Source organism: Vanellus vanellus, assembly GCF_965231255.1.
Source record: "Vanellus vanellus genome assembly, chromosome: 4".
NCBI lineage: Eukaryota > Metazoa > Chordata > Aves > Charadriiformes > Charadriidae > Vanellus > Vanellus vanellus.
The window spans coordinates 11,847,625-11,874,110 of NC_138909.1; the positions used below are offsets into that span (position 1 = coordinate 11,847,625).

The following is a 26,486-nucleotide window of genomic DNA, read 5'->3' on the forward strand; positions in this document are numbered from 1 at the left end:
GTCGTGAGGCTTAGAGGTTAAGTCCAGCACTTAAAACATCTAATGCATACATAGTATAGGCACAAGCCAAAGAGATTTGAATGAAGTTGCATCACTTATCTTTTTATGTCTTGAAACATTCTTGAGAAGCAAACAAAAAAACCCAAACCAAACCAGGAGACAAAAAACAAGGATGCCACAGGAGCCTGATTTTTAAGGTGCATTTTTACATAGTTAAACTCAAAATAATACAGTTGGACCCTGCTTTTACTTTTTTTTGTTTGGTTAGTGTTTTTAGATTTTTTTTTTTTTAACTTGCAGCAGTTAAGCACATAAGTGGATTCCCACACACAAACTATATGTTTTCTGATTAGGACACCTGTATATATTCCAGAGGGCTGGGGAGCAAAGACAGAAACTGAGGAAAGGGAAGAATTTCTGATGTAGCCTAACATGAAATCATTTACCACTTACTTCAAATATTCAACTTGAAGAAAATGAACAGTGTCTTGATTATTCCTAATGACAAATTATTCTGTAACACTGAAAGAAAAATGTAAAAGCACAGGTAGGTAATTATTCCTTAAAAGCAATCCAGACTCACATTTACAAATGACAGCATTAATCACGTGTATTCGCTGTAAGTGAAAAAAGACGTGATGATCTAGAGCAAATGTTTTTTATGCATGCAGTTACAGAGTCAGCAAGCAGAAATTTTCAGAGCACAATCTCTTATTGAGAATTACATAGCTATCCATTTTTTATTAGCTCTAAATGTTTTCGATTGTCTTTTGAGTTTCTGCATCCAAGTGCCACTTCACAGAGATTACACTCCATTCTGGCAGTGAAGATTTAAAACTTAACATGGCTTCCAAGGCATACTTTAGGAAGTTGACTTGTTTCCAGGTATTTACATTCTCTAGGTAACTACTGTCATACAACAGTTTTGTTTTGTTTTGTTTAAAAAAAGAAACAGATAACCCACATACAATGCAGAAGTTGTTTGGTTTTTTTTTTTTTTCTATCAATATTTCCCCCCCCAATTTTTAAATCAAACCAACTTTGGTGTTTAAATCTATTACACTGCAAGCAAGTAAGGTTGGGTAGATAAATAACTATAGCCCAGAAAATCCTTTAGTTTAGCAGCAAGTTTTCACTTGCATTATTTTCATAATATCTGTATTTTGGCAGACGTGTCGATTTCAAAGGTGACAGTTTCACAGCTAAGAAAAACAAACCGCAGAAATTCAAGCATGTGTAATAGAGATGAGGCAATGCTCCACCAGCAATCTAAAACCTTTCAAAAGTTAGCACATAATTTTGTTTTCTAGCCCTGGAGGATCTTACAAATGTGCTAAAGACAACAATGCTAGAAAAATATCCTTTTGCGAAGATTTTTTTCCCCTTATTACTTATTTTTCCTCCTCAAAGAAACACAGGCAATGAAACAGTTGGGTACTTAAAAGCTAATGATGAAGGCAGAAGATGGACGAAGCCTGTAAAACTGAGTTTTCATTTATCTCACCATTGCTGGATAATCATCGTTACAGAGCATCCTTATTACAAACATTTAGGAAATACACAGTTTCTAAGAGAATTGTATTTACTAACAGAAATTTTGCTGGCAAAATGCACAATTCTGTGTGAATTTTGAATATTTTCATTATCGATACTTAAAAAACCAGTCCTTTCAGCTTTCCAGCACTTAAAGCAGAAAGGTTAGTAAGCAGCATAAAGCATTTTACAACAGAGCTTCTACCAGAATGACAGAGGCAGATTTTGAAGAAAAGAGCATGGATTCCATGCCCTTAAGAAAACTAAAGGGCAGCAAGTCATTTTCATGTGCACTGCACGTGAAGTGACATAGTTGGAGCCACTGCATTTGCAGGGAGTAAAGGACCACTCCAGAGAAACTTAGCAGGCTTTCATATATATTCATATACCTTTAGGGACATAAAATTCTAAAAATAACTGGCAAAGAGACTGAGAGTCTCTCTGGAAATATCTATCTATTTTGCCTGCATGCTTATCCAACCAATAACAAGAGAGCTGTGAGTCAGAAGCTATGAAGCTGCAGTTATTTTGAGAAGGAAGTTAACCATGACCACACAAAGCCTCTGCAGTACATTCAGCAGCCTTGCACGAGCTCCCGGCTCCTAACATCTTGCAAACGCCTGGGTCACACGCTACGTGGGTGAAGCAGACCTGCCAAAACTAGAATGAGTTTGTTTAATGACACCTTACTTCATGGATCTTCCACTGCTCTAAGTAATATGCAGACGGACAGGACTCCAGGCAACACAGTCCCCTATTAACATTACCCAAGTTGTAGAACAGGTCCGAAAACATTTATCTTGGCACAAGATTTTCATCCCAAATAAGTTAAGAAAAACTAAAGAGGTAAGTAAATGATGGGAAAACCAGTCCTATAAAGGAAAGGACAACAGATAGTTTATTCAAAATAAATAACCAGATTACACGTATACACCAAGTTATAGCTATGTACTGCCATTGATCTGTTTAGCAGGAAATACAGAGAGACCATAGAAAATTTCAGATGAAAGTCCCAAATGCAAATGAGCAACAATCAATAGTTGCACTAGCTATTTCCAACAAAGATGAGGTAAGTAACCATTTTGAATAATTTATCATTGTAACAAGAGTCAGTTTGAAATAAAACCTAGTACATTTCCTAAAATGGCAGCAGCAGCTAATTGATCAACTGTTCCTGCTGTAATTATTTTGATTTCTGGGATAATAAAATGAATACAGAATCCTCCATCTTGACTAATACTATTTTTATTAGGTAAGAAAACAGTATAAATTGAGAACTTGTAAGGGGCCACATGCTGTACATCAAGTAATTGAATATGACTCTATCTTTCATTAAAAGTCCTGAGAATAGAATTACTGAAATCAGTTCTTTATTTAATATGAAAATTCTGGTCAAATAAGTTAATATGTAAGGAAAATGTGATTCTGACATTAAAAACTTGTTGTATAAAAGTGTTGTTTTATTAGACAGTTATGCATGAAGTGCTATATATAAGTGATACCAAACCGCCTTTCACTAAAGTCACATGTAGAAAAATATTTTAGCGTACAGTTGTGATATCTGTAATTACTTTAGTGCCCTGAAGACACAAAGGCGCATAGCTGTCATAAGTGATATTTGTTAATGATAACAACTTAAAAACTACAACAAGCTTTTAATTTATTTTTTCTTTGTTTGTAGAGAAGTAGTATAGCTGCAAAGAAAAAATATGACTCTTCAGCACAAAGAGAAGTGCTGGTAACTTCACATGCAGCAATCCACTGAAAGAAATAAGGCATAAGACAGATGTCATTACTAGAATACAACCAAAGGCATCTGTTTTACAGACTCTCGGTGTAAGTTCACAGGCTACTCTTTGTATTTCAAGTTAAGGTTAATTAGATCACAAATCTTTATTCTATCTAATCAAGACAGATTTCAAACAAGTGTCCATATGAGACAACTCAAAAGGAAAACTGAAGTCATTCTCCTCAGAGTTAATATTCAATGTAGAACAGTACTTCACAGAATCACGGAATTTTCAGAGTTGGAAGGGACCTCTAGAGACCAACAATTTAAAGCATGTATTTCATTTGACACTGGACTGTCACTGCATATGGGAATGTAAGACTGAAACTGATTTTTTTGTTGACATATACACTGCAAATGTTAGGTGTACATTTAAACTCGATACAAGCTATGTACTATTGCCATTCAGCACTGATGCATAGAGTAAGAAAATCTTCCCAATGTGTTTACTTTATCCTAACCTCAAATTCAAGAATAACTTTGACTATTTAGTCAAGTGATGAGGAAGGGGAACTGTTTGTTGTTTGTAAATTATTACAATGTGGTATAGAATTTCCTAGCCTGCTAACAATAACGTCTGCTGATTAAATCAACACATATACTTGCTAAAAGGTATCTCTGAGTAATATCCCTTTTAAAATCATCACAGTGCTCTTTCAATGTATTAGCAGAGATGACAAGTGCGCTCATAAAGGACTTATGTCTTACACAGTAATATCTGTGTTAGGTCAAACACAGTAACATGCAGAAAAATCCTCCTCGGCAGTGCCACAAACTGTGAAAAGAAAATGTGATAGAAGATATTCAGCACCATTTCCAATGGATCAATTTCTAGGTCAGTTGTTTGTCCTTTAAAAATGTCAAAGCAAGACAAATGTTCGCAACTGTAGTCCTTTTGAATAATATGCTACATTTGAAACCTAAAATATGTCTTATTGTAGCTTCTGAGATTAGCTTGAGTTGAAGAATGAGTTTGTCCAGTGCGAAGAGAGAAATGTAAAATAAAACAACAGAGTCCTCAAGTACTGCGGCTCTGACACGGATGTCATATACTGCAGCAGAAAGACCACTGGTGATTTTACATTTTCAGGGGAAAGGATTTAGAGAATGGGTCAGTGCTACCTGCTTCTTTAAACTATGCTTCTGCCATTCATTCTATGTATTAATGCAGAGCTTTTATCCATTTAAGAAATTGGGATCACTTGTAAAATAGGTAATTTGAGCTGTATTAATTTTTTGCAGGTATTTTCTTCACTTGCACAAGAGCTGATTAGTTTAACTCCTGAAATAATCTGGAGCGGAACACAGAAGTTTGTCATTGAGGCAGAAGAGCATTTTCTTTTGCTCAGGCTAAGTGCTCCATGAAGTTAAACAAGGTTAGGCTTCCACTAAAGAAGGTGGTTCTGCTTTAAAAAAACAGGACACAAAGTTCTGAAATATGAATACAATTTGACTGATGTAATTCAAGCCAGGTGCTACACAGTGACAGTTTTCTAGTCATGGTATTAGCACATACATAGTCCTGTAAGGATTAATGAGATGCTTAAGAATTAATAAATCTTTCCACATAGTATTAAACAACCTTACTCTCACAGATGCTGAATGTTCTATTGACCTAATAAAAATGCTTAGCTGCTTTCAGCATTTCACATTATTAATTTTAACCACCTTCATACTGAGGAATACAGTATATTTAAAAAAAATACATGTTTTCAGAGCCACTATTTTCAGCCTCATGATCTTTTCTTATGTTTTCTTTCATGGTGATCAGCAGATTGCACTGGGTTTTACCAGGAAAGTATTAACACTTTCTACCACTCTTTTTCCTACTGCTCTCTGCCCATGCAAAGCTGATCCACGCATCCATCTTTATTGTTCCATGAGGATCATTCCAACACAAGGTACCACAAAGTATGTACAAAACATACTTTGACTTTTTATGAAATATCATCTCCATGTAGTGTCAAAGCGTCAGCATCTGACTTGAAAAAGATTTTCACAAAGAAAAAAGTACACTACATGGCAGGATAGGCCAAGTGACACAAAAGATACCTTTCAATCCCTCCAAACAGTTCTGTACCAAGAGAAATGTAGACAGAGCCAGCTGTTAGGATTGCTATAGCTGGACAGAAAGAGGACAAAAATAAGCACTACTTACTTTATATTACTTTTTCCATTGGCCAATCCATTAAGCATTGACTTAAATACTGAATTTATAACAGAAAAATGGTGCATATTAATTCAGAGAAATAAAATATCAAGCATCAAGTTGTGCTTGTGACAGAGAGAGCTTACAGTAACTCAGTCAATGTCTATGCACAGCATAACACGTGGATTCTGAAACTGACATGTTCCTCCACCCCAAACATGAATGACATCGAGTAGGAAGATGATTAAATAATGAAGTGATATTGTAATGTGAGGGTACTGTACAACATAAATAAAAGCATACTTGCCAATACAACTACTTGAATTATGGAAGTGAATAATTTACATGTTTAACTAAAATTAGGAAATAGTGCTGGCTTTGTATATTTAAAAACAAACAACCAAACAAAACATCTTTGTTATTCAAGTGAAAAAAGCAGCAAAACACAAGCAGTTTTAAGAATCAGCACATTGTGAAAAAGTGTTAAATTGCAGGCTTGAATTTTTTACAAACAAAACAGAGCTACAAACATTTTGTTGTCCCTTTTGACTTCTGATAATAAACTGGGCATCAGCGATGCCAAAGTTGGCAGAACAATAGATCCTAACAAGAACTGTGAGAAGGTCAAAACTGACCCATCTGTCTTAACAAAGAATGAAAAGGATATTTGATGAAAGCTGTTAAAGCCTACACATAGGAACCTTGGTATCTTTTACACATTTGAAATAAAAGAAATAAAATTGTATTCAAACTGTCCATTTAAGAAGAGTTCTATGAATAGACTTCATTGCAGTTTTTCATCGTTTCTTTGGTTAGCGTCCTAATTTGAACGAAAAGTTCACTCTACTGCTCCAAATCCTAGCTGTTCAGAAACGTGGTTGGATAGTTCATGCAGAATTGAACAGTTTGTGAATAATGCACTGTTAATAACTAGAATAAGTAACTTTCCCAAAAAAACAGTTAATCAGTGGTGCATCCAAGATGCCCTACAAAAAAAAAAAAAAAAACCAAAAAAAAAAAAACCACAAACCTTAAAGCCTCACTAAACTCTATGCAACATGAATTTGCCAGCTATTTTATAAGTCACGTGGAATGTTTAGTATTTTCATGCTTTCACTACGTTATCCCACTTCCTATATCCTACTTCAATATAGTATTGCCCACTAATGCGCTGAAAGAAAAAAAAAAAAATCACCTCTGTACACAAACAGGATTTGGACTAAACTTGCATCAGCTGGAGAAGAAACAAATCTAGTTTTCAACTACCTCTGGATCCGAACATGAGATCATGTCTTTGCAGTGCCATTCTGCAAATCCAGCCTTTTCAGGATAGGCTTCCAGGAAAAATCTTCTTGTGGAAGAGGGTGCAGTGGCAGCTGTGGGTACAGGCAGGGTCAGACTTAGGGGGCACAGAAAGACAACAACTAGACAGTTCTCTCTCACAAACCTCTTTCCCAGAAACCTCAGGGGAATGCTTGTGATCGAAAACTCTCATCCAAAGGAAAGCAGAAGAAACACGCTGCTCTTACTCTGCTCCAGTGTCAGGGAGCACACTAGATCTCAGTGCCATTTCTCTCATTTCCTGCCAGATTATGCGCAAAAGCGACTCCTCCCCTACCCCCAAGCATAGCTGTGATACCCCGCAGATGATGTCAAAACCACTTTGTCTTTGGGATGGTAAGAAACAAACTTCTCCACCACCTTTTGCCATTCAGGCCTCTAGTATCGTCACCAATATGCTGCTCTGTGAAAACATTTGCCTACTGTCAGTTAACTAACAGCTGCTTTGCTTTTTGCATTTCAAGACTCTTTGGAATATAGGACAGCTATCACTAAAATTATTCTAGATCCTCTTTGTAGCTACTTATTAGAATATAAAACTGAGGGTCAAAGTATGGTTAGCTATATTAAAAATCAACTAAAGCTATCTTAGTGCATCAATTAATTCATCTTTGTTATTATTATACCCTGTTTTTCACATATTTTGGCATCACAGTTAATTTATTCAACTTAGAACTACTTTGCAGCATGTAGATGTACTGTGTATCACAGAAATGTGTTAATTAACAAAAACATTTATATGAAGTTTAACATCTTTTTTGATTTTTGACATTTGACTGAAATGGAAACACATAACTAAGGATAGGATAGCATATTGCGTAAGATACATACGCACATAACGTAAGACAGCATGGTATGGTAAAGACTGCAGAGTATTATCAGGTCCCTTTCTCCTCACGGCACCCTACCAACCAAAAAAATTTTTCAAGCAGTATGATGTAAGAAATAATTGCTCAGTTACAAAACTGCAGCTTATTTGTAGTTCATATTTATTCTAATATTTATGTAAACACGTTTAATTTTCCTAGATGACTCTCATTACTACTTTCTGTAATTTTGGATGTAGATACCTACGTTTCTACAGCGTTATGCTCTAAGACCACGAACCATAAGCTTTATTGTTATTTAAATACATTAGTTATTTAAGTATCTAAGTATTCCTTTGAAAGCTATATTTTGTTACATTCTGATCACTGACAATTATTCTGTGTCAAAGTAAAGAAGTTTTCCTCATGTTCAGACGGAACTTCCTGTGCTCCAGCTTGTGCCCATTGACCCTTGTCCTGTCACTGGACACCACTGACAGAATCACAGCATGGTCAGGGTTGGAAGGCACCTCTGGACATCATCTAGTCCAACCCCCCTGCCAGAGCAGGGTCACCTACAGCAGGTTGCACAGGACGGCGTCCAGGCGGGTTTAGGATTACTCCAGAGTGGGAGACTCCACCACCTCTCTGGGCAGCCTGTGCCAGTGCTCTGCCACCCTCAAAGTAAAGAAGAAAAATCTGCAAAGCCCTATCAAATCTGCAAGCCCTCCCCACATTAGCACACACATCTACAGTGCTCGTATCCATACAGTCGTCTTCAATGCTTTACAAAGGATTCTTCTGGTTCAAGAATATCCGTGGAAAAAAATATTCTTCCAGATTAAGGTTTGTTACAGTAATTTGGTTAGGGCCTCTGGATTAATCTCTCTTAAATTCTATTAGACCTTTTCCTAAGGGTAATGTTTTCATATAATGAAATCCTGTAAACACAAGGTCAGGCAGTGAACCATGGCTAAGCTTCACCAAATTAAATTCAGGAAAGACTACATGCAAGGTTTTCCTTTTTGTTCATCTAATCCTTGGATAACTCATGGTCAATGCTACAGAGGAAATACTTCGCAGGCTTGTGTCCTTACATGCTTGTGCAGCAAAGAAACTGCAATCTCATCTGGTCGGCCATGATGGGGCACTTGCCCCCTTTGACAAAGTTCCCTTTCAGCCTCACATCCAGGCTTCTTCAAGGAAACCACATGGCTAGAGAGCGGGAGGGTCGCTGTTGATACTTCTCTTATCTTTCCTTGACAGTGGTATAGACAGCAGCTAAGACTGAAAGGTCCACCATTTTAGCCCTGGCCTCAAAAATATCAGAACATACTAATTTCCAGAAGTACAATATGACAAGCATGAATACAAAGTGGTTACTTACTATTTAAATATATTTTTTAAAAACCTAACATTAACTTTGATGATTAACTACTATAAGGTCAGTCATTACAACAGAAGAAATCATCAAAAAAATCAGTGCCCAAAGCTCTTTGTTTCAGCTATCTCCATTAGTCTTAGAGAATGAAATTCTCCAAGTCTTAGAGAATGAAAGAATTTAATGTGTTAACATGGTTAAAGGTGGTACAAAAACTGGCATTTTCACAACGATAGCAGCAATCCTCGCTGGAAATAAGCCTTTTTTTTTTAATCTCTCAGAGTAGGAGCAATGGTAGTCCTTAGAACTGCCCCTTTGAACTACATACCTAACCCAGGAAAGCCATGGGCTCTAGTTCTACTGTATGAGTAGCATTTAAAAAACCAATGGAACAACTTTGGTACTTAAAATTCTCCATTCTAAAACCGGCTTTCCTGGATGAACCAAGGAAATCGGCTATTTTTCTCATACATGCCATACTTGGCAGAAGAAAATAGGGCATTGTGAACCAGCAAGAGCAGCATCAGATCTTTTCCTGCATGTTCAATAGCTAATTAAAATAAGCATGACTGAATGAAATAGCTATCTGAATCTAAACGAAAAAATTCTTCTCAAAATTCAAACTGAAATGCTTTAGGACAGACTTTTCTCACATTTGTTAGTTTCTTTCAGCATGTATTCAAAACAGTCCTGGGTGCTCTGATCTCTGTTACCATAAAAATTATGTCCATTTTATTTCTTAAATGTTTCTGTGTTCATGGCATTGCCTATAAAAGAATGACGTCTTCTGAACTGAGAATAATATTATGTCTATATTAGGAAAAACAATACTCGGAATGATAAAAGAATTTGGCATGGGATGATTGAATACTCCTCTTGCACTCTTTATAGTGCAACAGTAGATATATGCGGGGTATTTTTTTTGCACTAGAGGAAGAGAGATATTGAGGTTCATGTGCCTGATCGAGGACTTTTGTTTTCTATTAACTGAACTTTTCGGAAAAGGGAGGTTTGGAACAGAGTCCTCTTCCATTGGCAAGTAAAGGAAGTACACGGACAAAAACATACATGCTCTAGAAGACGGATATTTTGCAAGGTACTTGAGTCATCCAAGAAATATGGCTGCAAACCATTTAGCAGCTATATTATTTCGATAAAGCTAGCACGCTTTAGCCGTCTCCTGCCTGGTAAACTGACTGAGGTTGAAGAGAAGCCTACTTTTTAGCAACAGATAAATAGTGTGAATATTAGGTCCAATAAGATGCATTGACTCCTTAGTAAAGGAATTTTTTTTTTTTTTTTTTTTTTTTAAGGGAATGAATCTCCTGAAACCCTAAGAGCCAAAGCTGGAATCCAATTTCTGGAACTGTGAGGGAACAGATGTCCCTTTGCTCCCACATCCAAGGAGCCTGGAACACTCATACCAGAATTAAAGGAAGTAAGTTACTGGTACTAAGATAGGACCAGCTTTGCAGAAGGCAGAATCTGACCACAGGGTTTTTTTTTCCTAACAGAGAGACTCAGTAGCAAAACAATAGTTGAAAAGCACAAGTTATAGCCTCGACTAGTTAAAGAAAACCAACCTGCAAGTCGATTACACCTCGTATCTTCCACACAGGTGTGAGGCAGCAAGAATTAGTCCAACACCTTCAATTATCTTATATACTATTTCTTTTTCCATAGAGGAAATTGTGAGGTCAGTGCAAATAATTAAAATACATTTTAGACTGATTAAAATATATATTTTATGCAACACCCACGCACAGAGAAACTTTGCTTCAGTAGAAAAAGGGCAACTCAGCTGTAGGCTGTTTTTATGTGTGTAGTATGAGTTGGCAGTAGTCTTTGATCCATATCCTTCGGGCAAATTTGACATCTATTTCACCCGAGGCAGGCACAGATCTTTTGAAGGATATTTCTATATAATGAATGACTGACTGCTAGAAGTCATGTCATTGTCCTCCTCCGCCTCTTCAGATCCGATTTGCAGGCCAGGTGAATTTCATGACATGTCTCCTAGTAAATCAAGCAGTGGGAAGAAATGCCTGAAATAGTCCCCATCATGCTGACACCATAAAATCTAGATGATGAGTGATTTTGAGAATCTTAGCTTGAGAAACTCAGCTTACCCTTACACTCATTTCAGAATAGAGCAGCAATTTTGAAGAAAATTCAATCTTTCAAATAGCACATTTAGATTCCGTGCATAAAAAATCCTCCACAACTCCTTTAAATAAAATCTATTTTTCCTTCTTAGTTCTCTTCTTATCTCTGCTTGTATTCACTTGTATTTCCCTTCAACAAAGCACTTCTCTAATGTCATAGCAGTTTATTTTAACTATGAAATATTTAGTTCTAGATCCAATAATTAAATACTGCTCTTCTTACCACACATCCAAGTTTACTTCAACAAAGACTGTGTGACCTGTTTGTGTAAGGTGATGGACACTTTGTAAGTGCCTTGGTAGACAATGACAGTAAATCACAGACATAAAACCAGAACTAATATCAGAACACCTGTGAGCTAACTATTCCTAATTGTTACCTTAGCCAAGTTCCACTGTGGATGTCTCTTCTGGTGATTACAAAGTGAACTTCTCAAACTATTTATTTATGCTTTCATACCGTGCACTCTACAGTAGCAAAACCCCTCTACCTATGAAGAAGAGCTAATCAATTAAGAATAAGTAAAGGATAAAATATTTCTGGAGGCGAACAATCCATAGCAAATAAAACCTGCCCTTTCCCCATGCGATTTGATTTGCTAAACATCTGAAAACATTTCCGCTCACAAGTCTGCTACAGCAATTTGAATCCTTTTTATCTTCCAAAGAGCAGCTGTGCAAGGTTTTGCTTTGTGTAAAATCAGCATAAAAACAAGAAATGAGTTATCCAACTATAAATATTTTTTTTGCTTCTGGTGAACAGTAGATGCTTTCACTAGTTGTCATAAGGAGGTATGAATACGGACTTATATATAATTTTAAATAGCATGGCTCTGCAGTACTATTAAAGAAATTGGGAGTTAAATTTTTACTTTTCCTCTGTAGGGCCAAGGAACACTGGTCATCCTCAGCGTAATTTTCCTGATCTTTGTTTTGCCAAAGCTGAAAATTCTTTAATTTTAGCCAGACTAAAATAACCTACTTGGCGTGCAGTGATGACGCTTAGTAATGAATATATGACCGCACATTAAGCACACAAGAAGGTGGCTGATCACTTCAGGCTATAGAATACTTTGGACACAGAAGTTTCTTCATAAACTAGGTAACATGGAGTTCTTCTAGAAGTTAATTTCTCCTAACATAGGCAAAAAAAGTAATTCCTTTAAGAAGATTATATCTCACACTGACATAGAGATATAGTGATAGATACACAAACACATGGTCTCACAAACATATACATATGTGTAGGTATAGAAATATACAAACCCATGTCAAGAAGGTCGAGAGCAAGTTGGTTAGAGTTACTGAGTAGTCATAGGCATGTATTAAGAGGTTTTCTAAAAAATATGTTATGATCCTTCTTACACTGCAGGTATTAGGAAGATTATGTGCAACCTCTTCCTTAACACCTATCAGAATATCAAAGACTCTACATAAGAAGTCTCTGCAAAAACAAAGGCAATAGAGTGGAAAAACTGGCAAATTATTGGATAGGAAGGAGAAATACCTCACCTCAACACTCATACCATACATCTTAAGATAAAAAGAAAGGCTACAAATGTAGAAGTAAATTGATTTTAGTCGATTTGAAAAAAGAAAAGCCATTATCTTTTCTGTGGAATTCTACTCAAAGAAAACTGTTTAATAGAATTCAAGGGTAATATTAAAAGTCTATTTTTAATGCATACAAATACAATAACTGCATTTTTTTCTTCTTCTACAGCATGGTAACTCATTGGCTTGCAATAGGGATTCCCACTTCTTCAGCCTTAATGGAAAAATCTCAACCTTATAGAAAGACTAAATTTACTCAGTCCCTATTCTTTTGACTAAGATATATTTTCTGTCCCAGACAATTTCAGCTTATGTTCTTAATTATCAAAAAAAAAGATAAACAGAAGGCAAAACAGCAAAACCCCTCTGAAGTAAAATCTAAAGGTAGCTTTTTTCCCGTTTGTTTGGGTTCTGGTTTCGTTTGTTTGTTTGTTTTTTAATCACCATACCTGCATCTTTTCTCTCTCTGGGTCCTGACTAGAGGTGTATCCTTCTGCTCTGGAGCATCAGACTTGCCAATCCAGTGAAAAGACACCAAGAAACATCTGAAACAGTACCAGAAGTTAAATAAGATAAATAAAAAGCTTAACCAAACCCCTCTGTTTCTGTCTAGTGTTGCGGATTAACCTTGGCTAAGGGACAAAATGCCACAACGCCATTCTCTCACTCCCCCTCGCCAAGGGGACAGGGCAAGAAAATAAGGTGGCAAAGCTCCTGGGTCAAGATAAAGACGGGAGATCACCTACCAATCACTGACACGGACAAAAAAGGCTCCACTTGAGGAAAATTAATTTAAGTTACTGCAAATTAAAACAGAACTGGACGATGATAAACAAAGGCGAAAACCAAATCACTTTCCTCCCACACCAACCCTCGTTCCCAGGCTCACCATCACACCTTCATTCCCGGCTCCTCCACCCGCCCGCCACCCCGAGCGGCTCCTCTCCCACACTCCTCCCTCCTCACGTTTTTCCCCCCTGCTCCAGCGTGGGTCCTTCCCACGGCCTGCAGTCCTTCAGGATAAAACTGCTCCTGCGTGGAGTCCCCTCCACGGGCTGCAATTCCTCCAGGAAATACCCATCCGGTCCCAGCCTGGGGTCCTCCACGGGCTGCAGGGAGCTCTCTGCTCCGGCGCCAGGAGCAACTCCCCCCCGCCTCCTTCTTCACTGACCTGGGTGTCTGCAGACGTGTTTCTTACTCTTTTGTTCCCCTCCTACGGCTTTTTTTTTTTTTTTTTTTTTTCTTTCCCTTTCTTAAATACTTGTTTCCCCTGAGGAGCTGAGCCGGGCGGGTCGGAGCCGGCGGGAACCGGCTGTGTCCGGCAGAAGGCAGCCCCGGTCTCCCCTCACAGCGGCCGCCCCACCGCCTCTCCTCCCTCGCGCTGCTCCAACCCTGCCACAGCCCTGAGGGATAGGTACGACTTGCCTTGGAAAAGCGTAGTTGCTCGGAGGTCAATTTATTGGGGGAAGGAGGGGTTCCACCCGATTTAAACATCGTGTTTTCTGCTTCTGGGTTTGAGAGTCACCACTACCTGTTCATGAGAGGACATGAACAATGGAACAGCCTTGAAAGTGATGGCAGACAAGCGCGTGTCTGTAACGCCTGCCGAAATCAACGGTGCTCTTAAAACTCCTGCTATTCTACAGCCTCAGCTAAATGTCAAGTTGGAAGCCAGCACAATTACCTTATACAACCCCCATAATTTTCTCTTAACATTTACTTACTTTATGGGAAGTTAAAACCTGTCATATTCTCTTGGACACACTGGAAAATGCTTGGTAAAATATCCAATTGTCCATGTAGCCATCAAGCCTTTTTTTTTTTTTTTTTTTTCTCTGTACTGGTATTTTTTAGTTTTAATTTCTGATTTGTAAACACCAGGGTGGGGGGTCCCTCCTTTAGGGAGTCTTGAAACGTTCACAAATCTCACAACGTGTAATGGGTGGAGAGCAGATGAACAACTTCCCTCCCTTTCTTCAGCTGAATTCCTGAAAATAATCCATGAGCCCGTCAGTAGGTCTACAAGTCAAAAACCGTGGAATTAATACCGTCAGAGGTAGCGTCTTGTTTTGTTTTGCATTTCTCCGGATGACACAGGCATGAGGTTTTGGGTTGGCAGCATTGCTCAGAAAGCAACCAGAGAGGGAAACGTGAAAATGGCCACGGGAAGAGAACTGGGATCAGAATGCTGAGAGGAATGTTCCCAAGGACTTCACAAAACGACATGATTCCTTAACACCTCAGTTAGAAAATATTAGTGTAATATTTGTAAAAAAAAAAAAAAAAATCCATTAATTTATTTGTATCTATTAGTTATCTAACACTTTGGTGTCAGAACAGGCTCCATTTAACTCTGGTTGTGGCACTGATGGTCGTGTCTAATAAACTGTTGTACAGTAATCCCCCCCCACCCCCCCACTGGCACGATCGCAGAATATTCATCTCAAATTTGAAATGTATTCATCCCAGCTGCCGCGAAACCATTTACGCCCTAAAGAACGGCGAGATGTTCCAAATTGCTTGGAACCCATTCAGGTGGTTGGCAAACAGATCTCGCTGCAGGCAGCAAACCCATTCTGCTGGATTCAAAGGCCGGGCCTCTACATTTTGCTGGTTTTGTATTCCATAATAAAATTATAATTCACTGAGATGCTGAGCAAGAGAAGTAAATAACCTTTCCCGTAGCTGTGTGCGCTTCTCTCTGTGGATTGCTCACCACATTTAGAACATCCAAGGACCCTTGGATCCCACTCAAGGCCTTACCTCTGATTTTTATTTGTGTATAGGCATTTCTGAGGCACTCAACACTGCAGTATCGTAGTCCTTTGAGAACATAGTAGAACAAGCCTTACAACACACTTGAAAATTAGAGGAGGGTGATTACTCCATTTTACAAGTAGAAATACCAAGTCCAAGTACTCAAAGAGTACTCAAAAGAACATGGACTACTTTGCTTAGTCACCTGAGAAATATAATTTATGACTGATCTGAAGGACTAAGGTAATTAACTGGGGGGAAATTGGAGGAGGGGTGGAAATGAGCTTTCAGCTCATTAGAGGAGTCTGTCTTGGAGCATGGACAGAACATTATTGGTGTACACACTCATAGATACACACACAAGGCATTGAAGCACCTGCAGCTAGAGATCCCACGCAGGTCACCTGTACAGGATGAACAATTCTGTACCACAAGAGCTCCCCATTGGAGTCCGCAGAGCTGCACCGTGGTTAGCCACAGTACAAAAATGACCATGGGTGCACTGAGAATGACTCAGGAAACTGCATTAATGTCCAGGTCTCAAACAGGACCCCTTCAGAATGACACGGAGCGGTGGGTGATAAGGACAGTCTCACAGGACATGACATCTTCTGAAGTTCAGCAATGCTCAGGCTTAGGAGCTGCTTGCACTATGAACCTCCACTGTGCAGAGGGTCATTAGGAGTTTGGAGCTGATTTTATTTTACCTTTGTTATTTTTTTTTTAAATTTTCATTATTCAGTTCTTACATTAGCTGTATCAACAAAATTCCAGTTGAAGGCCAGAGGTGGAGTACCCTCTAAATGAATTTAATCCTGTTGTCAAAATCTGAGTATCTCCATAGCAGTGACTTAACTGTGCAACTATTGGTTTTTCTGGGGGCTATGTTGTTTTTTTATCTTTTTTTTTTTTTTTTGTAAAGGATGAGAAATCTATACATAATGGCCTGGATTAAATACCTGGATGGTTGCAAATCTCAAGTTGAAAGAAACGTCTATGCTTAACATACATGATTAGACACTAAAGTACTGTTCTTTTTTTTTTTTTTTTTTTCATGAATTTAACTCTGACTAGTTTAAGTCGTGCTCTTCAGCCAGTTTCTTAGGTTCATTTCATTTAGTGCTTAATTTTTGTAAATATTTCCAGATCTCAAGAAAGCTAGAGTTTCATTGAGAAACTGAGTTTGAAAGAATAGTTTATGACCTACATGTTCGTAATTATAGAAATTGAAGGATTTTTCCAAGGTCACTCAAAACATGGAAAACTTTAAACAGTTCAGCAGCTTTACTCTTTTACAATCTTATCAGAAGCCTGTACTGCCATGTGTTGTACTCAGCCTTAATGATAGAATAGAAAGCAGTACCTTATTCTTTTTATACAGGTAAAGCTTTTAACCAGCGGGCCAAAGACTATTGCTTGATTACAATAAACAACACTTTTGTATGTGTATTTGTTTTCAGTACTCATGTGCAGAAGCAGAAGAAAAATCCAAACTTATGACAAATAGAAGAGCCTTTCAAAATTTCTCCGGGGTCAACAAACCTATGCTATTTCATACCTGTTTGAGGATCTAGCTGAAGAGTTGAAAGCCCTTCTGCACATTACTTTGCTGTCATCCCTTCTACATCTGTCTCTTACCATATACTTACCTGTTCGAGGTTTTTTCTATGTTGTCTTTTTTTCTAGGTTAAACAGAGGAGAAGCGAAGGAGTAGTCTGCCAGTTTCTTAGGTGCTAAGTTTGTGAACAGTTCAGGAGGTGACTGAAGATGTAGTATGCTCTGGTTCAAAGAAAGTGGGGAAAAAAAAAAAAGATAAAAATCACACATACTATGAAGCGTCTAAAAAAAAGCACCCAGACAACACAGAATCGTGTGCTGTGTATCTAATGGAAGTCATTGTATAGCAAACAAACAGAAATAATCTTCTGTCTCTATGAACTTATAGTCAATACAACACCTGTTATTTGTCTGTAACTATAAAGCAAATACAATGCTGACATTTCCACTTTCAATTGTAATTCCTCTCTTACAATACATAGTAGCAGAAACAGAAAACAAGCCATCATACTCTGTCAATGGAGCCTTTACTGGGATAACATCTGCTGCCATGCTGACCTAGTGGCTTCCAAACTAAATCTGGTATCTTGTCTCTTTTTATCCCAGAAGAAATTAGGCCAATTATGCTTTTATTTTTTATAAGGAGGTCATTTTTTTTGGCAAAAGTTTCTACCTTAAGGACAGGCAAAGAATGCAAATGCATTGTTTAAATATAATTACTTTACTTTTTTTTTTAACTTAGAACTGACCTTAAAGCAGAAATCCACCTCAGTGAAGAAGAAGTTTTTGAAGGGGAAAGAAAGTGTTTTGAAACAGGACAAAAAAGTTAAAATGACGCAGTTTCTTATGGGAGTAGAAATCTTAAGAGCCCCAAGATCAGGAGTCAGATAAGACAGGAGGTGTGCAGTACTGAGACAGCAAGATATTGGGGAGTTTTACAGCATGCTAAGCAAGCTACTGAGGAGTGTAGGGAGCAAGCTAGGCTGGTAGTAAACTACATGGTAAGGTATATGCTCTTCAGCTGACATGATAATCTCTTTTTTGTCAAGAGTTTGGACAAACCTTCGGAATACTTCTGTTTGCTTGAGAAAAATACTTTATTTTATAGTTTCAGCTCTACCCGAAGAGATGCTTAAATTGTAAATCCCCTGATGTGTATACCCATACAGATGAGAACATAGTTTCCTAGAGCATATATAAGTAAATACACCAAAAAGTAGCTTGCTCGTATGAAAGATGAATGTTTTCCTAAAGCCCTGAAATAAGACATCTTTTCAGTCTCAGAAAATTATTCATATTTGATTATCTCCCAAAAAACCCAAACAAAACAATAAAACCCCAAACAAAACACTCTTTCAATTACTCTAGAAGAGGAGGAATTTTAGGCTAAAGAATGCTTTTTTTGATGTGTATAACAAACACTTTAGCCTTAAAAGAAAAAAGGCAAAAAAACCCCAACCAAAACCTCCACCTTGGCTGAAGAAATATGTTGGCTTGTGTGAATTTCAGTGCTGATTATTTTAATGCCCTTTTATTAACCTAATTATATATTATGAATTCTTCTAGAACTGTTAACAAGTAACCAGAGATGTCAATGTAAATGTGGGAAAGCAGGGTCAGGCTGTTAGGCTCTCACTGACCCAAAAAAGGGAGCATTTCATTATGCAAATGAAATTAAAATGAAAGTGGACACATGCACTCACACTATCTTCACAAAAATATGATGTTATATTTTTCACTGAGGACTGCAAACCAGAATAAACAAACTCATGAGTTTGTTGAGCTATTCACCCATATTTTCTATAACTTGAAGAACTAACAGCTGGCTACCACAGCATCCTTGTCTTAAGTATCAGGACTAACAATTTAATATGGGCTATGTCGGTGCTTAGCTGCCGTGAAATAGGCGAGTGTTTTGCTCGCTCAGTAGTGGACCTTTGGAAAGGTACTAAGTAAATAAAGTAGAAAAATATTCTCTTTTGTTCTTAAGAGAACAGATTTTATTATTATTTTTTCACAAGATGCCCATGAGAGGAAGATAGGAGTCATCATTTAATCCTTAATCACAACATGGCCTTAAAACCATGTTATGATAGACATAAATATACCATGCTGAGGTGGGTCTCTGTGTACCTTTAACACTTTGCCATACATTCCAAAACAGGGCTTTCACAGGTAAAATAAATGCCTGAGGCCTCTCACTTGGCAAAACCATCACAGTAAAGTGGCACAGGCATTTGTTGAGAGAACCTAACTTAATACCTGCAAAAGATTAAATTGAAACGTGTATAACTAAGAGCAGCAAGAATCCCAGATGAGCTCATTTTCCACTAAGAAGATGTTTACACAGCATTCCTAAAGAGCAGGGACAGGCAGCAAAGCACACTGAACTTCTCCAGGGTAAGCAAAAGGAACATGCTACTTGATGATACTGTCAGATCATAAAAGGCAAAGTACACAGATCGCTGTAAACTGGAATAGAGAGTGCACCTAAGCTTCATTCCAGGCATCGCTTCTCTGTGGAGGTGCCAGCAGAAGACAAAGTCTTGCTACACTGCATCTGATAGTTTCATACTGAGAGTTGTAAAACAGATGTAATTGCAACATGAACCGAAATACTGTCATCAGTTCAGAGCCAGTCTCAGTTTCATATATGAAATTGCAGAGAGCTTTGAAATTAGGTTTTGATAACAGGACAGAAAAAAAAAAAAAAACCAAGCCAAATTCATTTGTGGTATCTATGGAATCTTACAGGGTCTGCAAGAGGAAGTAATACAAATTAATTATGTTGTTACAAAAATCATTTTCAAACTACTTCTAAATTTTTTTTAATTGCTTTCCAGCTTTACAGCAAAAATTACACAATTCATCCCAGTTAACTTTAGGGTTCTATAATACAGATTACAGACACTAAGTAAGTAATTTTGTATTTTCTTTGTGGCCAAATGGCAAGAAATAGCCACTTTCAAGATGCAATTAATTTAGCCACTTTTAGATATCTACTTCAGGATGCAAATAATTACCTTAGATGATACTGATTAGAACTCCACTGATTACAACAGACACTTGGAATGATTAGCTTAGAGACAGATACCGTCAGAGATTAAGACATGTAAGAAATCTTAGGCAACGGAAGCGTTGTGAATCTAAATCAGAACGAATCAAATTAAAATTTGGTGCGTGGAATGAAAAATATGACTCTTACCAAGCTGACATTGACTGCATGTCCATGTGCTGCCATCCCAGAAGGGTGCTTGGGCGGTAGGTGGGCTAGCTGTGGCTGCAGGCGGGCTGCTGCGGGACAGGCTGGGAGGTCCGGCCCTGTGCCGGGCGCTGCACATCGCAGCTGCGATTCCTTTGAGTGAATGTGACAATAGATCTCTGCCTTTAAACCACTTTTTGGACCACTCCGCTGTTGGTTAAAAGAGAACAGCTGCTGTCATTACTTTCTTTTTAGGACGTGTTTTCTAGATCTCAGCTAAACAATGAATTCTCACTCATGTCGTGATACTTAACAGACCTCAGAAATTAGAGGTTTTGGTAGTAGTACAGCATACAGTGAGACACATCTGAATTCTTTTTCAGATTTGTCACGAAGTTCCAGCTCTAGTAATGTTACCCGGATATATCTTCAGGACAAAGATGTAAAATCTTCAGTGGGGGAGATTTCCTCAGTAGACGAGACTGCAGAATCAAAATTTAAGATATGAAGGTCAGATTCTCCTGTAAGTCAAAATACCTTCACTTCGACCGGTTCGCTCTCACTCTACAACATGTGGGTATGACCACTTTGTTTTTACCACATGCCTTTCTCCTATTCGATTACTATCTGAAATTCGTTAGATGTAATAATGATGAGTGAAAAACTGAAGTGATCCTTTGAAAGTATATTTTATATCCTGTAGCATATGTAGAATTCATCTCCTAGCATTAATATCATTAAATTTATATTAGTACACTATTTGCTGGTAATTGGCACCTAATAAATACCTAAGTAGAAATAAAGTTTATTTTTATTTGCTAAGGCATTTCACTTACTGTATAACTGATTCTAATTTTAGTGGTCACTGTGAGTTTCTTAATCCTTGAAGCAGTTATTGTTATTTATTAATAATTTACTTTCCTATCACTAAGCTGTAAAAAAATCACATCAGTTATGATGCTAAATGACACAAAGTTATTCCGTCGATACAGACTTACAGCGTATTTCATGTTTGATACATTTCCTAGCATTAGGTGCATCACTCTTAGACAACTGGTTGCTGGGTAATCATCATTTCTCAAGCAAGCAGAGAAATTTCTAAAGCAGAAGGAAGAAATGAGGTTTGTTGGCAGAGGCAATATCTTTTATTAGACCAGCTGATATAATGGGGAACAATCAGGCAAGCTTTCTAGCACACAGTCATGTAATCAATTCTTCTTGAAAAACCTACATAAGCACAGAAGAAGAGTAGAAATTGAAATCTTATTTTCACAGCTCATGTGTGGATTAGCAGGAGTGTAATTTTGAAACAGAACAACTTTGAAATATACATCTTCAATTTGCAGATTTAAATATCTATGAATAACAAAGATTTTTTTTTTTTTTTTAGAATAAGGCATTACTTTCTGTTAGTCAACTTCCAGTAATGTTATTGGAGGTACCCAGATTTTCAAGTCCTGAAAATAATACCTTTTATAGATTCTTCAGGTATCTTATATACCTTATAGAAAGCACTGAATATATAGCTCTTTTACATGTATACAGGAACAAATTTCAGGATGATGAGAAAGAGAGATTTCAATAAAAGCAAATAAAGACATCCATGTACACACAATAGCCACTTAATAATTTTCTATATAGAGTCTTTATACTTATATCACAAATGAGTAATTAGGGCATTTATATTCCATAGAAAGAGCCATGCAGGGATCCCATGAAAGCACATCCACATGACACATTCCATATAGTGCCAGTGGCTCGATGCATATGGCAGTGTAGCTGCTTAACACAGTGCTGCATCTAAACTTATCAGCTCTGCATCACCAGGCAGCTATTTTTTTTGCTGGTTCTAGAGCAGGCTCGATTGGAAACAGCTCCGGTCTCAGCACTCAGTGCAGCTCCGACATACCATAGTTATTCAAATGAATAAGTAAATGAGACAAAAAAATGTGCAATTGTCCGCAGAAGCATGAGCATTTGACTCGATAATGCTTTTTCCTACGCCATTGAACCTTTCAGACTGTATGGAAACAGAAATATTTCTGCATAAGGAAAAAACAACTAATACAGGTGACTGCAAGAATTTAAGGGTAAAACATAATCTTACAATGAATGTAAAAAATAAAGAAATTCAGAATTAAGGTAGGCCTAAGTATGCTGATACTAACTTCAACATATGAAAATCAGAGCTAAACATACTAACTTTATACTAAATACTACTTTAACTGTACTTTATTGTGGTGTCAGGGAAGAGCCACTTGATTACACTATTAGCTTGAATTTCCCAGATCAAACTAATTTTAAGACAATATCTCTTCCTTCTAACTTTTCTGTCTGAACAGAACCACCACAACAAGCTTCTCTGTAAGTGTTACCTATAACAAGTTGAATGAAGACACCTCGCAAAAGTGGGTGTATACACATATATACACACTGAAGATATTAAAAGTTCAAATATATTCCATATACATAGGAAACGCCACTGGAATGCTAATTAAAAATTGTAACTTCAATTTACATCACACTTTACATTCAAAATACAAGGTAAATAATGGGCAAATTAAATAAATCTGTCTGTAATCAACACCCTCTGCACTGTCTGGCAAAATGAGAAAAATAACACTCTCATTAACTATACAACACCTGAAAGGATAGAGAACTTTGGGGGTAAAATCCATTACCTTCAATCCTTCATCAGGAGTATGTCCCTTCATGTTTTAATAATACTTGGGTCATTTTACTTGATCTTTTTGTAGCAAAGTTCTCTATAACAACATGCAACAAACCTTTTCTGGGAATACCGATTGCAAGATAAACATCAGGGAAAATAAACTGATTTATTCTCATTTAGGAAAATTTAACAGTATATTGATGCAGCTAGACAGCAGTTTAGTGCTACTAATAATGAAAAGCCAAAATTAAAGCAGTAGACAGAAAATTAAAGGTATGGGAAGTTAAATTTGCAAACGTAACATAAATGGAGGAAAGTTAGCAGATAATTAGAGTTTCTAATTTCTCTTTAAATGTCTCTCAGGTTGCGCACCAGGCAATTAGATTTCATTGGGCTTCAATTTACTGTTGGGAACAGTTGAAAGTGGAAGACTTTGGGAAGAGTAAAGGGAATTATGCTTTTTTAATGAATATGCTGAAAGTTACTGTAATGTGAACACAGATTTTAAGCTACAAAGAAAATTACTTTAGCCCTTCTTTTTTTTATAAATTTTTATGAATTTTTTTAATATTATTCATAGATCATAGTTCCTTTAAAGTACAGCTCTGTAAAACAATATAGCAATGTATTAAAATGCTGGACAGAATTTCTAAAAACAAACAAACAAAAAACAACCCACAAAAAAAACACCGAAACAGTAACAGACAAGCAAAAACCACACCAAACCAACAGCATATTTCTACCAGTAAATTGCACTGAAGAACCAGAAAATGCACCAGTGTTTTTTCTCCCACTGGTTCATGGTAGTCTTCCATAAACACAGGTATGAGCCTTCACAGGGACCTAAATTCTAATCAGTAGTTGTAACTACTAAATAACAAATTACACAAACTCTGGCTGCCTTTCACCAGTACAAGTAAGTTCATACGAAAAAGCACACATCAATTGCATAGTGCCCAAGAAGAAATTAAGTAAACATTCAAGAGCAACGATTCAGTTTGCCTTTTTCTGTCCTTAGGGTTCATCTCAGAATTTAGAATCTATTAAATTTTCCTGGCTTTCAAGAACACAATAAAAATATGCAGAAAAAGCTTAGGATTTTCCTCCAAACTATTGTAAATATTTATTTTTAATTATATTAGCGTTATTAAGTGGGCAATAACATCATTTACACATAGATGCAGGTCTTGGGAACAGGCGTGCTGGAGAGACGGGGGAACTAGCGCTGACTCTGAATGATCCGACACTTTAAAATTCTGTTCTCAACACTCCCATTGTTAAAAGGAATGTTAGTACTCAACAACTAAGATCTTTCTTTCTAGCAAAAAATAACATGCCATTAACTACTTCTACCATATTTTTTTTCTGAAAAGAAGAAACAAATCCTAAACCTTTTTCTCTAAAAATTCAATTTCAGAGCTTACTTAAGACATTGCGGCTTCCCTACAAATCGTCAGATAAGGTGTTAGAAAGATGGTCCGAGAAATATAAAGGTTGTAGCCTGGTGACTATGGTTTTGCCATGACTAGTGAAAACCCAGCCGTTTGTACTGACCTGATTGCGCCAGGTATTGAAGTCATCTGAGCTTGTCTTAGGCAGACTGATTTTAGCTTGTTTTAGCAGGGAGAGCAAAGTGACTGCTGCTAACTTGTTCTAGGTTAGCTCTAAATACCAAATACAAACGGTACAGACCTAACAAACCTATGCAGGAAATTATGGATTTTGAATTTCTTAAAAACAAAAACCAAAACCAACCAACAAACTGTATAATTTTAGGAGCCCTAAGCAGTCAGCAACTTCTCTTACAACCCTCAAATGGTACACTTTTCTAAATATATATAAATTGTGCATTCATAAATTTTAAAGAAATACGTCATTCTCTTATAGCTCATTTAGTGAGCAGAACTCCTGTAAATCAGTAAAGAAAATGTACTCTGACTGATATTTCAGATCGTTCCATCCCTGAATTCTTATAAATTAGGCTAAGGAACACTTACGTACTCCAAGGAGGTCAGTATGATAGACATTGTCAATGGATGCCCACCAGGTTAAACTCCAGGGAAAATAAAAGTTAAAACTGCCATTTCCTTCTAAAATCAAGCCTGAGTAGAAATGAACCTCATGGCTACTACCCATTTATTTGAGTTCCAATATTCGTCTTATTTCCAAGATGAGCACCCTTACCGAAAGGCTGATTACCAAGAGAGAAGGAATAAGTTGAATCCCTTGAAGTTATTCAACTGTGCAGAAATTAATTCAAACTTCAGTGGGTGAAAGAGGGAACATAAACAAAACTGGTCACTGAATTTCTCTAACGGGGTGGGAGTAAAAGCTGTCTTCAGGTCCCTAAAACAATGAAGATTTTGCATTTTACCCACCGAATAAGAGTGTTTGCAGAAAAAACAGTACAACAGTAAGGATTTTACCTAGATTTCCGTTATAGTAAAATGTAAACATAATGTAAAAAATAGAATTGCTCTGGAGTTTTTACACAGAAACTGGAAAGGAACTAAAGCCGCTCCTTAGATCTATCATTTACTGCCTCTTGCAGCTGCAAATGCACATAATGGCCAACATTTCAGTTCTAACCCAGTTCTGAAAAGTTAGCAACTGGTAATAGGTGTTGTAATAACACTTAGGTACTTAGAAGGCCGGAGAACTGTGGTAATTTAACTACGTGATGCGGCTTTGACGGTTAAACTTAGGCTATTTACAGCTCTGTAGCTTTTGTCAGAAATCTTTCTTTTTTCATGATACACCTTTTTGTTTACTGCATTTCTTGCATGTTATTTTCTAGGCGCAGTTTCTCACAGAGCAGCAGCAAGCATTTCCCAGAAAAGGTTTTCTTGCATCATACCAACAAAGAGAAATTGAGACCGTCCCCATTGTGTACTGGAGGATGAAATCCCACTGTGTGGATACGCCCAACCCAAACACTGAGTGAAAGGTCCTGGCTAGAGTATGCCTTGAATATCTTTCAAACTGCATGACAGACCTGGAAAAGAACCAAAACCTTCTGTTTCTTTCAAATAGTCACCACAGTAATGAGGAAACAGTGGTTGATTCTGTAGTTGTCACATGGTGTTAGGATATACATAGAATCATTGAATCATTTAGGTTGGAAAAGACCTTTAAGGTCACCGAGTCCAACTATAAACCTAACACCGCCGAGTCCACCACTAAACCACATCCTTAAGCGCCACATCTACACGTAATAGACCAAAACACATAGACCCAGATCTGGGAATTTACCACAATGCTCCCGAGTCCTGTATTTAGAGTAGGTGCCAAATAAACTCCGAGTGAACTCTGTTGATGATTTCATTCCAGTTAGTAATACTATAATCTTATTGTTATTGCTTACTTTCAAATGTATTCCATTTCTTCTCACACAGTGAATAGTGCCAAACTCAATTCAACAGATTATATGAGCCTCAAAATAAGAATGTGCAATGTATCTCCAATGAGGTCAAATTCTTTGAATACCTCTGAAAAGGAGCAAGCATTTCAGCTGCATTTCTCACATTCTCAGCAGTAGTTTTCTCCTTTATTGCCAGTTTATGTCAAAGACATATGGTTTA

At 37.3% G+C, this 26,486-nt stretch overlaps 1 long non-coding RNA gene across 1 annotated transcript; it reads right to left on the reverse strand.

Moving 5' to 3' along the window:
* Window positions 1-1,179: 1,179 nt before the first annotated feature.
* Window positions 1,180-13,960, reverse strand: LOC309671664. Its single transcript, XR_014269172.1, has 3 exons — window positions 13,890-13,960; window positions 13,168-13,263; window positions 1,180-1,202 (listed from the first exon to the last, which is right to left on the reverse strand). It is a non-coding gene; the product is annotated as an uncharacterized lncRNA (long non-coding RNA).
* Between the last annotated feature and the right edge of the window lie 12,526 nt (window positions 13,961-26,486).